The 12,999-nt window shown below is 36.6% G+C and overlaps 1 protein-coding gene across 4 annotated transcripts in view; it reads right to left on the reverse strand.

Annotated features, from left to right (window-relative positions):
• The window catches only part of PHTF2 (putative homeodomain transcription factor 2), a 112,629-nt gene that overhangs the window by 83,965 nt on the left and 15,665 nt on the right, over window positions 1-12,999 (reverse strand). Inside the window, exon 1 of one of the 4 annotated variants that reach the window (XM_022554437.3) lies at window positions 1-12,999. This exon is cut by the window's right edge and continues 15,517 nt beyond it. The exons of the other annotated variants lie outside the window; for them this stretch is intronic. The gene's annotated coding sequence lies outside the window, so the exon portion shown is untranslated. 4 annotated transcript variants of the gene reach the window in all.

The raw sequence follows: 12,999 nt of genomic DNA on the forward strand, positions 1-12,999 counted from the left end.
CTGATTATCCTAAGACTGCAACGTCAATTCTCCACTCCATACACATGAATTATTTAGAGATTTCAAAGTTCACCTCCTCTGAAGTTTCTCAGTCAGATGTGGCTACCTTTATTTCTCTTACCAGGGTTCTGGGGGGAAGCTTGTCCTTACTGACTTAAAATCTTCCATTTTTTGTTTTTCTGTCCTGGAGGTCTTTGGGAGTAATTCATTAACTTAAACCACATTTTGTCCTAGAGGTTTTACCTTGATTCGGTCAGCAGACTATTCATTACAACATTACACCTTCATTATAATTGTCTGTGAAGACTATAGTTTATGTTTTCCAAACTGGTTATAACTCTCCTCCCTCTCCTGTCCCCACCTTGCCAAATGCAAACTACAAAAAGTATGAAAATATCAATTTTTCACTTTACTGTCCTTTAATCTCACCGAATCTTTAGTGACAAAAATTCCAGCTTATCTACCAAAATAAAGATCCTCTTTCTAATCCCCAGTGGTGTAAATAATATGCATTTCATATAGAAAATGTGAAAGGATTTTTTATTCACCCAATCTATTAAATATATAAGATATTTAATATATTTGGGGAATATTTAAATGGTCATATAAATAGTATTTTTTTTTTTTTTTTTAAGAAAAAGCTTCAGTGGAAGTGAGGAAAACAGTACCTGGTTCAAATAAAATAATCTCAAAGTTTTTTTTATATACTTTGATTTACACCAAGCTACACTAAGAAATAAATTTCGAAAATCAACTCTAACAGTACACTAGGTACATAAAATGTTCTAAATATTTTAATTATATTCATTTGGATTTACGGACATAAAATTTCAATCAATTTTGTTTAAAAAAAAGAAACACAACCTTTCTTCAGGTAATGGTAAGTTCTGCTCTACAAACTCATTTAACAGTTTTTCCATTGTGTCAACAACCTTTCAGTGACACGGAGTGGCTCATATCTATTTTTAAAACAGGTTTTACAGCATGCTAAGACAGATTCCTGAATCAGACATCTGACAAAGCACAGACACATGAGTACAAACAAGAAATAATAAATCAACAAATGATTTCATGAATAATAAAGATTATTTCTAAAGCTTTTCCAACTTCTTTAATTCTAACGGTCCAGGAATACAGGTTTATAGTATCTTTTATCATGATAGTTCATGATAAATACTTTTTATGCTAAATTGACACTAAAATTAATTTACAGAAAAAAGTAGAATATTAAGCTTATTGGGTACCTTAAACAGAGGATCTTAATATTTTTGATCAAATAATTTGATAGAAAAATGATATTAAGATATAAAAATAATCCAATTGTGAAAACACAGAGCTAACCATAGGCATAACAGTTAAATATTGCCATAGACAGTTACTCTGAGCTAATTCTCTCGACGCTGCTTTAGTCATCATACTTGTCAAAACATCTGAAATTACTCTTTACTATGTCAAGGTCTACACAAAATGCATTTATAATGCCAAAGACTAGGATAGAAGGAAAAGATGACTATGAAGAGACAGTATGTTAAGTCTGCTTTAATAGAATCTCACTATCAGGGGCTTGCCTGGTGGCGCAGTGGTTAAGAATCCACCTGCCAATGAAGGGGACACAGGTTCGAGCCCTGGTCCGGGAAGATCCTACATGCTGTGGAGCAACTAAGCCCATGCACCACAACTACTGAGCCTGTGCTCTAGAGCCCGCAAGCCACAACTACTGAAGCCCGTGCCTAGAGCCTGTGCTCTGCAACAAGAGAAGCAATGAGAAGCCTGCTCACCGCAACGAAGAGTAGCCCCCGGTCGCCACAACTAGAGAAAGCCCGCGTGCAGCAACGAACACCCAAAGCAGCCAAAAATAAATAAAATAAAATAAAATTCTAAAAAAAAAGAAAGAAAAAGAATCTCACTATCAAATACCCACAAGTATTCTGTGCACAGATATAGCCAAAGAAAAATTAAGTTTTTAACCATCCCCTATGTTAGAAAAAAAAAAAAAAATCAGTCTATGGAATACTACATAATGTTACAATGTACTTCTCTCATAATTCTAAAACAAATTTCTCTGTTCCAGCATGACTCTCACTACTCTCAGAAAATAATTTATGCACACCTCTGAAACTTCACTTGTGCTGTAATTCTCATTCCTTTTCTCCACTCATCCAACCTTCTAGATCAGTTCAAATCCTACTTCCTCTAAGATGAAGCTAGCTTTCTGTAAGTGTTCATTTGGAACACTTGAAGCTGGATGTCTCTTCCAGCACTGATTTGTACTAATAAATCTGCTATTTAAATAAAAATGCAAAGCAATATAGCCACACATGTCATTCAATCATATGTAAACACTCTTAAGGATAAAAAGAGGCATCCTTCTTCCTTTGTGTCTCACTAAGTACCCAACACATTATAACATGCAGAAGAGGAAGGAGAGCAGAGAAAAAGCAATGACTAAGCATCAGGAGAACTGGGTTCTAGATTCAAGTTCTGACACTAAGAGCTAGGGCTTTTGAATTAGTTACTGAGTTCTCTGGGCCTTAGTTTCTTACCAGTGCCATCTAGTCAAATATTCCACAACTCAATAAAGGTTAAATAAAAATTCGAATAATGTACAGGAGTTCTTGTGAATTCCTTTACTAACACACCCAAAAATATTAACATTAGTTAAATCAGTCATACGTATTTGGAATCTCATTATTATGCTATTCAGCAACCTTGTGTCACTCCCCACTGCACTTAGAATTGTATTTAGACCCTCTAAAGTCTCACACTAACCCCTACTTACCCAACATTATTGCTCACCGTCTTCTCATACATCTGTTTCAATCATACCACACTTCCTACACTTTTCTACCTCTGTGTCAAAATTAACAGTTCTTCTCTTTCCAAAACAAGGAAGATTTCAAGACGGCCTCCTAAATTCTACTTTCTCTGTAAGTTTCTCCCAAATTCCTCCATTAAATACTTCTCATCCTGTTCTGCATTCCCATTACACTTAATATGTTCTGCTTTGTACAGACTTCTGTATACTTGTCTTTATATGTGCCCCTACCACTATCCATAAGTTCTTTGAGAGCAGTCCAGTCAATGTCTTTACTACCTCAGAACTCTCCGATAGCTTTCTGTATATATTAAGCACAAATGTTTACAAACCAAATTAAACAGCTGCCAACCAAAGTATTGGTACCATCACAGATGAATGAATTTAATTTTTCTATCAACTGAAAAAAAAAAAAAGAAAAAAGCACAACAATGAGAGTGGTCAGTTAAGTTTTATTTGGGGCAAAATGAGGACTACAGCCTGGAAGACTAGCCTTTCACAAAGCTCTGAGGAACTGCTCCGAAGAGGTAGGGGGCGAGGTCGGTATATATGTGATTTTAGTAAAGGTGGGGATGCATGCAATTAATCACACATTTTGGCAGAAGGGTGCTACTAGTCACAAGAGGACCGCTGCTAGTCACGAGGAGCAGATGTCTCCCTGAATGATTTTAGTGCTTTTCCAGATATGAAAGTATACAAGAAACTGGGCTCATAAAATCTTCTGAAAATATCTAACTATATGAAGGCCTGTACTGCCAGTTTTTCCGAGTGCACAGAGTGCCTCATTCCTGATCTCCACAAACTCCACCCTGAACTCCTTTCAGGGTGTGTTGAAGGTCAGCGACCACAGTGGCTAACAACTTCATTCTTGTAGTGCCAGAGGGAGAGTGACAATTTTTAGTTGGCAGGCCAGAAATTAAAAATTCTATCCGTCAAACTCCTGCACGACCTCGACATGCATATAAACATAGAAACATACTCTTCCCTAATACTAAAAGGTACAAAAACATTGTGAAGTTTAATTAATATGGCTGGTTTATTTGCTGATATGTCACTCAATCAACCAATATATAACGATTTGCAGACCTATAAAGTACAATGAACAGGAGTAAAAGTCAAACCTGCCAAGTCTAGTCTACCTCTATTCCTAAATGCTAAAGTTATATATAACTCAGTTGCCTCCTCCAAAGCTAAAATAAGCAATTTTTAGACTTCAGAAACTAGGAACAAAGCTATTCTGTCCTTAAAAAGGTAATAAACACTAAGATTCAAACCAAATTTTTTCATACTGATATTGAAGTTAAAAAAAAAAAAGTGAAATTCTGGTAGGAGGAGCCTGGTGTCGACAGAAGGAAACCTTCTACTAGTTTCAGGGTTTCTATTTTCTAATCATATGACCTACAAATTGTTACAATTTCTTGAAAACTTACAAAATTCTTCATCTGGAACAGGATTTTATTTCATGGAAATGTTGTGAAGAATAAATACCACAAACTATATGTTTAAAGTCATTTCCAATCTGAGGATAGAAAAATCAAATGCAAAATGAGATCTAAGAGGTACACACTTTCCATTTTACCAGTTCATAAAAGGAATATTTGTAATTCTTATTTTCCTTCATGGAACCAACACATAGTCTGTGTATTTAAGGGCTAGAGGATAACACCTAACCTAAGAAGTTACAGCCAAGTAACTTCTGTGTAAATCTGTATTTATAAAAACATGTTGTACTATTGTGAAATCTAAGAGAATAACTAGAGTTATAATCTTAATACCCACAAAACCCTCTGTAGAACTTCCTGATGTGTACAGCCAACCCACCCTGTATGTCCTTTAAAAGCAGCTCTTTGAATTTCAAGTATCTTAACTTTAGTACGTACCCACAAAATCTCTACCAGTAGCATTCCTTTGGGCTTTTTTTAAATACTTAAAAGGTCCTTCAAATACTTAATTGATAGTGTATTGTGTAAGTGATTCTTGTTTTGACTGTTGTGCCATTTGGAAAAATCAATAATGAAATACAATCTAAATGGTTTAACTTCCTCATTTACTCACAAGAAATTTTTTACATCAACCATTCAGTCATCATTCAAATATGGATATGTTATTAGAGGCCTCTAGTAAAAACATTAACTAAATTAGTGTTACAGGTAACAAATGATAATGCATGAAATGATAGTCAAATGGTTTAAAGATTTAATAGATCATCAAAATGAATTTATTTAGATTAAAAATTGCTACCTATACCTCATTAAAAATACCATGAATAAAATTTGAAAAACACTACTTTAGAGATGTTTCAGCCAGTATCTGATAAATACATTAATAAATATTAATATAAATATTAATTAAAATTAATATATTAATAAAAATATTTATTTACTGAACACTTACTAATATTGCATTGTTGTAGGCACTAAGGTCACAACAGTGAACAAGAAACAAGGTTCCTGCCGTGACGAAACTTACAATGCAGAAAAAGAAGACAGAAAATGAACAGCAAACAATATAATTTTGTGTTGAGGTGGTGCTATCAAGGAAATAAACAGGGAGATATAGTTGGGATGGAGCGGGGTACCTTTGGAAAAGATAGCCAAAGAAGTCCCGCTGAGATGACACGTGAATTGAGATCTGAAGGATGAGGACAGCCAGCTATGCTAAGAATTGAGGGAGGACATTCTGAGCAGAGGGAACAGTAAACACCAAGACCTTGAGGTGAGAATGAGCTCAGAATTTTTAAGGAACAGAAAGGAAGCTTATTTATGCGTAAAATCAACAAGCTCTAGAAATGGACTAGGATGGGGCAGGTTGGGGGAGGGATTAGGGAGAAGAATCTAGGTTTTGCGTTTGAACCATTTTTCTGAGATGGATGCATATTTTTTTTAAAAAAACGTTTATGAACAACATTGTAAAGTAACTATACTCCAATAAAAATTAATTTTAAAAAAGGTTTATGAAAGCAATACAAAAAATATTTTTAGACCTGTTAAGGTGACAATACCTATTTGACATAAAAATAAAGGTGTCAAACAAGTAGTTACATACTTGAGTCTGAGCTCAAGATAAAGATGGAGATATGAGTATAGAAGCCATGAACACATAGTCAATATTTAAAATCAGAGGTGGGTTACACAGGTATATGCATTTGTCAAAACTAAAGTATTCTTAAGACCTGTGCTCAGAGATGACTTCAATAAAATCACGTGACTGACATATCAACTAAGAAGAGTATAATTAGAGAAGAAAAGGGTTCAGCCTCAAGTCGACTACTATTCAGAGAAGTGAAACAAGAGAGGCCAAGAACAGAAAATGAGTAGAAAGCAAGCAGGTGAGTGTGATGTCACAGAATCCAAGAGAGGAGGGTCTTTTACAAAGGAGTAGGCTGCTAACAGATCACTGGATTAAACAAAACAGAGGTTAGAATGAACTTGGGAGGAGCAATTTAAAAGAAGTGGAGGAGATAGAAGTCAAGGTGACATGAGAAGAAGAAAGGGCTGATAAAGAAGAGGACACCTATAAAAAGAAAAAATCACCACAGATCGCTAATTGACTCCCATTATTCCATCCTCCTTTTCCTTTTGCAAACGTTTTGCTGGACACATTGTTGCCCAAAATAAAGACCTTTCCTAAGCCAGGTGTGGCTGTGACTATGTTCTGGTCCAGATACAGCGGTATTAGGTGGAACTTCCAAGTTAGGCCCCTTAAAAGAATCTCACTCAGTTGGAGAAAGCCCTTGGTTCTTTCCCCCCTTTCTATTTCCTGCTCCTTGGAATGCTGTTTTAATGGCCAAAGCTTCAACAGCCACCATGGACAGTGATATTGAGACCAGAAGCCAGGTGTATTCATAGATAGGAAGGAACCCAGGTTGCCAGATGAAGCCACCTTACCAGTTCTGACTGTCTACCTCCATATTTCTTGTATCCAAGGTTATAAATCCTTATAGTTTTAACCATTGTTATTAGCAGTCAAACCAAATCTGATACTGCTGAGTATAATACTTTTGATATATACTTTTTTTGCTATCAAAACTTTGTAAATATTGTTCAAATGTCTTTTGGAATTGTACATAACTGAGAAGTTTGCAGTCAGCTAGATTCCCCCCCACACCACATATAGGTCAGGTTTTCTTTTTGGCCAGGATGCCAAAATAATTCTCTGCATATTTCTGAAGTTACTAACTACTAGGGTGTAGTCATTTTTCAACATTTCACAATTTTTTTTCCTGGTGTTCAGAGCCTTTCAACCTGCAAATGTAATTTTTGCATGATATTTCTGAAATCTTTTTCTGTTCCATTTGGTGGAGTCTCTATTCCAGGGATACAAGTTATGCTTAGGTAGGACAGTCTTATTGTCCTTTCATGGTCATTTCTTTCATTTATTTTTTTCCTGTAGTGTATTTGTAGAGTTGCCATGCCATCTTTTAAAAAAATCTTGATCGTGTTTAACATGGGGAGTGCTACACTGAGCTCCTACTTATTTTGATATCTAATGGATTCTCCTTGACAACTTCAACATCCTTTTTACCTTAGCTGGGAACATTTTTATTTCTATGCACACATGTGCATGCACACACCACACACAAACTTCAATTTGAGATCTGGATACTGCTTTTAATCTATTTTTCTATAACCCATCAATGCAGGAAATGGACAAAGAAAGCTTAGTTTGGACTTTGCGTACAGCCACTGCTGAAACGTCATTAAGTGTCCTATACCAGGATCCATCCCCCCAGTCAGAGGGCTAGCCTACCTTCATGGGCTTTGGTTCTTGCCCTTAACAAGAGTGCCTTTCAAAATGTCAATGCTCCCTGAAGTGTGAGACTCAGCATTAGTATGCGGGTCTTCTCAAGGATTTTTCGTTGACTTTATGCTTCCTACTCATCTCTTAGATCTGCTTCGCTGGCCAGTGTTAGTGAGGATACTTCCTGTTTTGCAGGCCTCATCTTTCCTTAGTCTGGCTGCTGGGATATGGGGATGGAATTATAAACCTTGACAGATACACCCAGTATCTTCTCATTCTTTCCTGGCCTCCACTTTTTGAAGTACTTGGCATAAGGTTGTACATACCCCTTTCTCGTGTGCTTCTATTCCTTTTTTTTTTTTGCGGTACGCGGGGCTCTCACTGTTGTGGTCTCTCCCGTTGCGGAGCACAGGCTCCGGACGCGCAGGCTCAGCGGCCGCGGCTCACGGGCCCAGCCGCTCCGCGGCATGTGGGATCCTCCCGGACCGGGGCACGAACCCGCGTCCCCTGCATCGGCAGGCAGACTCTCAACCACTGCGCCACCAGGGAAGCCCTTCTATTCCATTTTTTTGCCCTCTCCTTCCCCCACCCACTTTTTCCTATTTTCATTTGGTTTTTAGTGAAGGGAAAATTCTGTGATTCTACTTCATTTTTACTCATAAATACCTAAATTTATTTTTTAACATTTATTTTTTAAGTGCTAATGACAATCTTTTGAGTTCCTGACTCAAGTGAAAAGCAAAATTTAAATATTCTAAAATAGGATTCTAAACTAACAACAGCTGCAACTTTACTTCTGTTATTTCTAACAGAGGGAAGTAAAGGCAAGACACCCAGTTTCAATTCTTTTTATAAATTCAAGATACTAAACAGAAAATACAGAACCAAGCTTAAGCTCTTCTGTGAAGCTGTTACAACTACCTCCAGGGAAAACAAATCTAAAATGCATTTTTCCTCCTCAAATCTACTATTCTTTTATTATCTACTCAATTTGGTACTTAAGCAAGGAACCCCAGAATCTTTGTCTCCTTTCCTTTCCCAACACCACAAATTCTCTACCTGGCACACAGGAACCATTCAATAAATATGAAGGAATAAATCAATGCATCTACCTGTCACACCGCCAAAACATCTCTCATGTAACCCCTCCCTGGCCCCACTACCACAGACCTGGTGCAAGCCCATATTATCTACTACCAGGACTACTCTGACAGTCTCTTATTATTTCTTCACTTTCACCATTTATCTTTCTAAAATACTGACCTCAACATGTTTCTCTCCTTCTTAAAAAATCTCTAATGATTTCCTACTATGTAAGAAAAGAGTTTAATCAGCATAGTATACAAAAGACCTTCTTTTACAACCTTATCATAGATTCACTGCTTTTATAATCAGTAGCATCCATCATCTCTACCTTCTTCCACACACAACCTACCCACTCCAATCTGCCATCCATATACATATCCTACAGTCAGGCCATGTGGGTTACCAAATATATTTTCATGCTTGCCTTCTAGACCTGGTGATAATTCCTCTGTCTAAAATGACTTTCTCCTTGTTCTGACCTATTTGACAAGTTACTTTGTATTCTTCCAGGCCCAGATCAGCACAGGAAATTAAATTGTAAGAACATATAAGGAATGGTGTGCAAGTGACTTAATTACTTAAAGAGTAATTTAAGATTTAAATATTTCAAACCACCAGGAAAAAAGTGGTAGACTAAACACAGGGGTCTAACAACTTCACTCCCTTACAATGAGTAACTGAAACTACAGCAAAAGCATACACATATAAGAAATGAGCTTGGAATTAGTTCTAAGAAGGTGGATGGAGGGTTAATGGTGAAATAGAAATAAGAACCAAATTGTGTTCCCTGGGTTTTCTTCCCCCATAGTTATAGTAGCCAATTTAAAATTAGGACACATGGCTTTAAATACACCAGATAACTTCTTATGGGACAAGTGAACTATTCTTGGAAACTGAGTCATTTTTAAAATAATGAACATATTAAATCTCACTATTTCATGTAATACCATTATTAATATGTCCAGATCATCAATTCAAGGCTAATAAAAATGAAGTTTGGGGGTTGGGTTTCATATTACTACTAACTACCAAGCCAACTGGCCCAAGCTGCCTGGAAACTCAGGAATGCAACACAATTTAATAGCCACTACACTGATAACATTCTTTTAACCTGAGGGAATTTTCTATAAATCAGGAAACAAACGCTTCAATTTCTAGCCCATTCAAATCCATAACACAGAGGAAAGTACTTTCTAAACGTACTACAACTACTATTTAACCAGAATCATGAGCTCAACTACGTAGAGCTTATTCTTTTCACTGTTGCCTAATCTCTTCAACTATACAGTACTCTGCCATTTTATATAAAGGACTTGAGCACCAGAGGATTTTGGTTTCCCCAGTGGGGGGTACCGGAACCAATCCCTGCAGGTACCGAGGGATGACTGTATAAGACACAAGGTATGTGCTCAGCAAATGCAACTATTCCATTTCTCTTCTCCCCTTCACAGCAAAATTTTGCTATCTCCTCCAATTTCTCCACTTCCTCTCTTCAATCCAATCATGCCTTTACTCCCCACACTCTACTGAAAGTTCCCTTTAAGGACACGAATAAATTCAGGTTGCTAAATCCAATGGTCTGGTCTCAGTTGCTCATATGACACAGCTGACTATGCTTCCTCCTCTTGGAACACTATTCACTTAGCTTCTAGGAAACCACTCTCTTGGGCTTGCTCCTAACTTTCTGGCTACTCCTCAGTTTCTTTGCTGGCTCCCATCTTCTCCCTGAGCTCAGTCCCTGATATCTTCTCTGTCTTCACTCAGTCCCTTGCTGATTGCTTCAAAATATCTTAGTTTAAATACCATGTGTAGGTAATGACCACTATATATGTAGATTACATCTCTAGTCTAACCTGTCCCCTAAATCCACTACATTAGAAAAAGTCAAACAAGTTTTCTTTGGACTTCCCACAACCTACTATGCTGCTGTGCATTATAAATATACAAGAGGAAACTATGTATACAGTATTTCTTACATATATTTAGACTAGAACCCTTTCCTCATGATGCATCTCATGAGACATACAATTAACTAAGCCACTAAATACAGCATGCTAAGACATCTTTCAAGTAGTTCCAACTTCTCACAGCACAAATTAAACTATACGAAAATGGGCAAACTTTTCTTCTGATTGAAGAGAGGTAATAACTGAGTTTGAGGCTTTTTTCAAGGCAGTTCACTCCATTAGAAGAGAGCTTACCTCAAAAATTTCCTTATTCAGAGATAAATTGGTGTCTCTCTTAAATTCCATTCACCTGTATTAGTTATATACTCTAAATGGGCACAGAATAAATTTACATCTTCTGCCTTCACATAAAATAATATAGTAAGTAGATGCTGTTGTAATCTCTTCTTTTTCCAGATTAAATATTCCTAGCTCCTTCAACTGTTCTTCACATACCATGCCTTTCAAACCTCTCACTATCCAGGTCATCTTCCTTATCAGATAAGATCTAAATTCCTGGAATCTAGTTGGCCAACAAAACAACCTATTTGAAGAATGCAAAACACTGTGGACTTATAACTTCCACTAATAGGGACATGATCACTTGGTCATGCAGCCTAAGGATAAATTCACTTTTTAAATTTGTAGCAGCCATGATACTGGTTAACTCAATAATCCTTTCTAAAAAATACAGGTGTATTACACACATCCACATACATAGATGCTCACACATATACAATGCACTTAGCTATATCCACTAAGAGGGCCTAGACACAATGATTCCTCAGTAGCAATAAGCACATCTAACAACCAAATCTCTAAATACTAATCTACAGTAAAGAATCAAGGCCTCTTAGAGAAATGTCTGATTCCAGGGCTGGCATAGAGACAGTGCAAGGTGATCCTGGAACAACTTGTTGGGTCAAAAATTAAAGTGCTCAAAGAATAATAGGGACAGTGTCAGAAGAATAAAATAAGAATCAGGTCTTCCCTGGTGGCGCAGTGGTTAAGAATCCGCCTGCCAATGCAGGGGACATGGGTTCTTTCCTGGTCCGGGAAGATCCCACATGCCACAGAGCAACTAAGCCCGCGAGCCACAACTACTGAGCCTGTGTCCTGCAACTACTGAAGTCCGCACACCTAGAGCTCATGCTCCGCAACAAAAGAGGCCACCGCAACGAGAAGCCTGCGCACTGCAATGAAGAGTAGCCCCTGCTCGCTGCAACTAGAGAAAGCCCGCACACAGCAATGAAGACCCAATGCAGCCAAAAATAAAATAAATAAAATAAATTTTTAAAAAAAGAATTTAAAAAAATCAATGAGCCTATACTGATACAAATGAATGAATGAATAAATAAATAACAGAAGGAAGCTTTCTTTGGAGCAGGAAGCCTTCTTTGTACCAGGAAGCCAGCTAATAAACACAGAAGAAATTGGTGAACTGGAAAAAAAAAAAAAATCACTATTTGGCAACCATCTTTTTTCCCCCAATGTTAGTGAGATATAACTGACATAACATTGCATAAGTTTAAGTCGTAGAACATAATGATTTGATATATGTATATACTGCAAAATGATTACCGCAATAAGTTAACAACCATCACCTCACAGTTACATAGTTTTTCCCTTGTGATGAGAACTTTTAAGCAACCATCTTGAAAACTGATTTGTACAATAATCATCAATAGATATTAAAGCCAATGCGTAAGTTTGAGAGTAATAGGATATTTACATAATCAAAGTATCTCTCCACAAGGTACTTAATAGTTACAAGGAGTGAAATAATGACTTTGCTTTGGAGAAACCTGGCAGATGCCTTCTTAACTAAATGATCAAAGTTATTATCACCAGTAACAGGAGAAACTGCAACAATTGCTTCTTGATATAATGTACTGGAAAGAACATTATGTCTGTGATATTCCTGCCAAAAGTATATAACCTGACTCTAGTCTCGAGAAAAAAATCAACCAAACTAAAATTGAAGGACATTCAGCAAAATAACTGGCCTCAACACTTTAAAAAATGTCAATATCATGACATATAAACATAGCTCTACAACTATTCCAGCTTAAAGTAAATTAGAGAGACATGACAACTAAAGGCAGGATGTGATCCTGGATTTTCTCTTGCCATAACGGACAGTATTGTGACAACTGGTGAAATGTGAATAATATCTGAAGATTAGATAATACTATTGTATCAAAGTTAATTTCCTGATTTTTGATCATCATACTTCGCTTACGTAGGAGAATGTTTTTAGGAAATAAAACTGAGGTTCTCATAGTTAAAGGATTATAAAGACTCAAATGAGTCAGGAAAAAAGTAATGTATATCTGTATATATAAAAATAAGGATAAAGCAAATGCAGTAAAATGTTTAATATTTGGTTAATCTCTGAAGCGTATACAGGAA

The sequence above is a fragment of the Delphinapterus leucas genome, chromosome 9 (assembly GCF_059928025.1).
Source record: "Delphinapterus leucas isolate spDelLeu-1000000601 "Yukka" chromosome 9, BTC_Dleu_Yukka2, whole genome shotgun sequence".
Classification (NCBI taxonomy): domain Eukaryota; kingdom Metazoa; phylum Chordata; class Mammalia; order Artiodactyla; family Monodontidae; genus Delphinapterus; species Delphinapterus leucas.